Here is a 6,000-nt window from a genome sequence, read left to right as displayed (position 1 = left end):
GAATGTATGTGTATATATATATATACATATATGTATGCACATACATGTATATACAGTGCATATATGCTGTAATACATGCCTCAACATATATGTATATATACACATATGTAATATATATAAACAAAACAAAAATCTAAATAAAAAATTCATCAATGTTTGTTAAAATGTTTGTTTTATCACCATTGTATATTAAATTCTGTATCTTATTTTGAACGTGAGATTCTATTTATAGAAATTAAGAAATTTATTTCAGGTGTATTTTCCAGAGGTATATTATTATTTTTTTCAAATTTTGTGGTAATGCCCACAGGTCTCTAAAATTCCTAGCTGTATAGTTTTAAGAACTCAACTACTTGTAAGTTTACCTAAAAGTACTGACTTTTTCACTAGTCAAGTAACTGGATGGTATAATTACATTGTTTATTTTTCATATAAGATTCTTGAGAGAGTCTTCTAGTTTTTTTGATATATTTACAATAAATCCATAGCTACTTATAATTAGACTCCTTAATTTCCAAGAAATATGGAGGTATTAGGCATAAAACATGTTTTTTTAACTAAGAACATACTTTTTCTATTAGGTGAGTTAAGCACAATAGAACAAAACTACCATGTAATAATAAATAAATAAATAAATAAATAAATTTATATTATCTCTAGCTATATATTTCATAGTATCCTACAGAATTTTGAGAGTATATTAAAAATAAAAGATATCCAGTAACTAAGATTTACCAAGCCTAAGATCAGTCATAAGTTTTTAATATTTGGTAAGAATGACAGCATACTTTTAAAAACTGGCTATCATTATGCTCTCATATATAACACCTTTTTCCTATGGTCATCCTTATTGCCTTTAAATTGGTGAAAAGATTTAAATCTTGATTTCTAACATACTGTCAAAAAACATTTTAATGTAATCAAATTAGTATTTTTCCATGTCTCTTCAATAATGAATTAATTCAACTTTATTGTTGGGATTACATCATCACTTAGGCAATGATTATCAGGATTTTAAAACTTAATGATTTGTTACTCTAAGTTTGCTATTTGTAGTCAAGCATATTTCACAATAAAGAAAAAAAGCTGTATTTAATCTGTATTTTAATATTTCTTATACATGTGCTAATGCTCACAGAGATTGGTAAATTAAAATGGTTTTTCCCAAGTATTCCATTTTTCTTTTATTTTTCATGAATATTACTGCCTCAGTTTTCTCATTGTTATTTTTAAAACCATCTATCTCCCAAAATAAGATAATTGGAATACTGCAACTTGTCCCACAAGTTCAGGATTTTGAGTTCTCTGGAAGGTGTGAACCAATAAGAAGGTGCTGGCAGCAGAGACGGGGGTTCTGAAATGGTGACTTTTGGTAATTCCCTGGTGGTCCAGTGGTTAAGACTCTGCGCTTCCAATGCAGGGGGCTCGGGTTCAATCCCTGGTTGGAGAACTAAGATGCTACAAGCCTGTGGCAAGGCCAAAAAAAAAAAGTGAAATGGTGACTTTCTTCTTCGTGTCATGCGATGTCATTCACACCATATACTTTCACTTTTCAAACCTTTAATGAACTCTTAAACGTCTGTTACTTGAGGCCACTAAACCAATTAACCTTTGCTTCACAGTTCACTTACTACTAACTAGCTGGGAGAGGGTCTGTAATGCACACTCTTTATGATGGTACAGTTTGCACCACCCACATCACCACTGAGGACAGAGCACACGCTCCTGCGCCATCTTCCTCCACCTTGGCACGCCTAAACAGTATCTAGACCCACCTGCTATATGAATCAATAGTTAATCATCTTAATTGTATTATTATAGATTAAAGTATTCATCAGTGCTCTTTGATTGCAAGATGCAGACACTCAATCTGAATTTAAGCAAAAATAACTTATTGATTTGTATAACTGTAAGTCCAGAAGTGTAGCCAACCTGTAAAAAAGGGGGTCCAGAGCCTTCAATAATTCTGTTGGGCTCTGACTACACTTTTTAGCCCTCGTGTGTGTGTTTGGTTTATTCACGGCTGTGGCCAGGAGCTCAAGCAAGTCAACAGGGCTCTGACCCTCTCGTTTGGTTCTGCTTACCTCTGCCTGACTTTGATTTTTCACACTAGGACCAGATGTATGATTGACAAGATGGCCACCAATAACTCCAGACGCTTGACTTCCAGCTTAAACATCCCACAGGGGAAAGAGACTGTTGTTCCCCAACAGTTCCAGCAAATAATTTCTGGAATACTTTGGTCAGTCTGACTTGAGACATGTTCCAGCACTGAACCTTTTAGCTACAGAAAGAAGGTGCTTGGGTTGGCCACGACTGACACTTATTCTCTCCACAGTGGCAAGGAACAGAGCAATTTGTATTACTTTTAGATGTCATGTAAATTGTGAGACTAGTTCAACTAGACGAAAATTGAATGCTGGAATTATGAGTAGTTTTAAATTTATTAACATATATAATGAGATTATGTAAATTTTAAATTAAAAAAACATTTATTAATTTTAATAAATTTAATATTCATTAATTTTAAATTTGTATTTGCTTTATAATTTTAATAGATAAAACTGGATATTTCAGAAGAAAAATGCTTTGAAAACATTGAAAATACTTTTAATTTGTGTTTTTTTGAATTAATTTTAATTTTTTCGCTTTTGATGTTTGTAATCCCGTGGAGTTCTATGAGATTAGGGCATTAGGATTGCTGGAGTCTACAGAATATGATGGTATCTTTAAAAAAATTTTTTTTTTAATTTTATTGAAATATAGTTGATTTACAATGTTGTGTTAATTTCTGCTGTACAGCAAAGTGATTCAGTTAGACATATATATTCTTTTTCATATTCTTTTCCATTATGGTTTACCACAGCTATTGAATATATTTCCCTGTGCTATACAGTAGGACCTTATTGTTTATCTAATTTTAATTTACTTTAAAAAAACTATATTCAAACTTTGTATGCTTTGAATATAAGTACATACTATCTTTTAATCCTCTAGAATAATTGCTGCCAATAGAACACAAAATAAGTGAAAAATCTTGATTATCACAATATAATTATTTTGCTTAAATGAACGTAAGAAAATATATTTTTGAATAATTGTATAATTTATAAATTATGCTTTTCATTATTAGTCATCCATCCATTGATAGTTCATTAACAGTGCAATCAGATGTGTGCAATAATAACAATTCTTTTGTCTTCGACATTTTGCTAATTTTCATCCTTATGAAATCATACAATTACATATGTCTTTGGATTAGGAAGGTATATTTGTCAAGGCAGGGAATCATTATGAAGGTGTATTTGTCAAGGCAGGGAGACAGGACATATATTTAACAGCATGTGGGCCTCCATTTTTACTCTTACTCTGGGATCCAGCAGTGTTAAAGGCAGGACGAACAGAGAAGACAAGAAACTTGGTCTAAACCTGGATGTCATGAAAGCATTTAAGGTGTTGATAAGAGCAGGACTGGAATGATTTACTTTTGGGGAAGGCCCATGAAGAGAGAGAAATGAAGTCAGGAGGTAGCTAATAAATGGGATAATAAGGAAAATTTGAAAGACTAGGTTTATGCTGTGGAGTTTTTCCTGTTCTTCTGGGTTGCTTAAGTTACTCTGAGTTTTTCTGTGTTTTTGTGCTAAATATGCTGTTACTTTGATTCTCAATTACCTGTTATACATAATACCTCATAATTGAAAATTCACATTAGTCATCTTTTCAGTGCGTTTAAATCTTTGTGTGAAAATTCAGCTATAATAAATTTATATACACATAAATGTACATGAATATATATGTATACTGAAATTTTTTCTTTGACCACTCTAGAAGAGATCATGAAACTGATGTCAGTAAGTTCTACTTCATCTAAATTAATTCAGGATTTTTATTCTTAACCTCTGTGTGTCTGTTTCCTCATTTGTAAAATAGGTTTTATAGCAGTACCTACATCATAGGGTTGTTGTGAGAATTAAATGTGTTAATATATGTAAACTGCATAGAACAGTGCTCGGTCTAGAGAAAGCCTTGTATGTTTTCTACTATTATTATTACCTCTGCCCTCATCCTTGATGTTGGTCCTAAGAGGTGACGGGTCATAGGGAAGCACGGTAGGTGGACGTGCATCTCGCCCTTGATTTTCATCATCTTTGCCTGCTCGCTAGCATCTTTGCTGAGAAGTCACATTCCTTTAAAGTTTCTACTCAGGTTACTACCACATCCTGTCTACAAGGCCTTTCTGGTTTCACTTCACACTTAACTATTTTCACACCTCTTTTCAGCACATTTAGTTTGGGAAAATGCTGGGTCAGACATGTTAGATAATACAAAAGGCCACTTTTATTTAATGCTCAGCTGTGCTGCTGGGTAAGAAGGGAACTCAACTCCTCTCACTCCGAGCACCAAGGCACTGACTCTTTGTCTCTCAGATCCATCCAAATGTATAGTAGAGGATTTCTGTCCTGTATTCCACCTTAGAACTCGGCCGGGGAAAGGAAGCCGGTGGAGGACACTGGGCCATAGCGGGGACTCACTAGCTCCCAAGCTCTCTGGCTTCCTGCTCGTCTTCCTTCTTTCTCTTCTCCCATCCTTTGCCCCCAGCATAGGTAATCTTTACTTCCTATGGATTTTCTGAGATCTGAGCTGACGGACTGGCGCTTACTTCCTCAGGCTTTCCTGCAGATCTATTGTTGATGTCCCTGGGTGCCCATACCCAAATGTTTCGGCTTCTGTAACTGAGAATCTGCTGCCCCTCCCCAGCTTTCCACCCCGACACCCTCTCCCTGCTCTTCTCTGTGGGCACGGCTCCTCCCCGGAGGCTTAGCTGACTAGCAAAGTAATTTACTAATCTGATTGCTAGAAGGCTAAGGAGCAAAAAGAAAGAATCAATGATTTATATTGCAAAATATTATTTTGTTCTAATAAGTAAGTCTTTGTGTTCTGGGAAGAAAACTGACTTCTCCTGGAAGTATGTTTGTCCCTGTCTGCAGTCTCCAAAAGGGTGAAAACCAGTTTTTTATACGGAATCTATTTCATAAGAATAGTAACTTCCTCATGACACAATGCAGCCTGTGCTTCTCTGGGTGACATTTCCTCCCCTCACTCCAGGGTTAAGCCTAAGTAGTGGGTTTCATATGCAATGGCCTTCACTAGCATTGACAGTCATTTTATAGGGGTTTTCCACCTTCACGTGCTGGCCTAAACTTCTCCCATCCTTTCTTGCCCGTCTCTGGGGACATTGGCCATGATGCAGATTGAAGCCGTTCTTCAGGAATAAGCTCCAGTGGAAGCTCTTGCATAAGAGGTGAAGAGTTGGCTTTGCTTATACACAGAGTGCTTTGTACCCTTTGTCTAAGCTTCTGACACCTTTGAAAGGGATAATTATGCCAGGGCAATAGGTGTGAATCGGAATAGTCTCTCTTTCACCCAACAAACCAAACTTTATGGCACTTAGAGTTTACAGACAACAAACAAAGCTGTATCCACTCCTTCCACATAGTGATGGCCTAATCTTTTGCCATCAAGAAAACGCTGGCTGAGCTTGGGCTGCATAGGGTCAGGGGCCCCTCTCTGATTTGTTGAGTCTGCCTAAGCCTGCATGATCTCTGTTGTTTTAGCTATAGTCTCTTTTTAAGAGTCTCAGCCAAGAATAAAATGCTGCTTCCATAAAGGCAAAGAAAGAGAAAAATGCTTATTCCAGACTTAAGGCTTAACAGCTGTCTGAAACAATTTTCTCTTGGGGACTAAGCAGTTCTCTCTGGCTTTACCATGGAGTCTAAACCTCTCTCCCAAAGCGCGATCTGTCGCCTGGCACATACCACAGGCTGCTTGATGACAGCTCTGCAAGATAACTGGAGCTCTCTGTCCTGCTGTGCTTTTGTAGACAGCTTTGAAAAGAAATTCAGAGCCTAAGGAATGGGATCTAAATAAAACTTCCACTCCTTCCTAGGTGTTCTCCAGGGATTCAGAGAATTGAATCTCTGTGGCAATTTATAAGACTGT

The sequence above is a fragment of the Eschrichtius robustus genome, chromosome 9 (assembly GCF_028021215.1).
Source record: "Eschrichtius robustus isolate mEscRob2 chromosome 9, mEscRob2.pri, whole genome shotgun sequence".
NCBI classification, from domain to species: Eukaryota; Metazoa; Chordata; class Mammalia; order Artiodactyla; family Eschrichtiidae; genus Eschrichtius; species Eschrichtius robustus.
The sequence above is the reverse complement of the archived record's forward strand: the minus strand, read 5'-3'. Positions refer to the sequence as shown.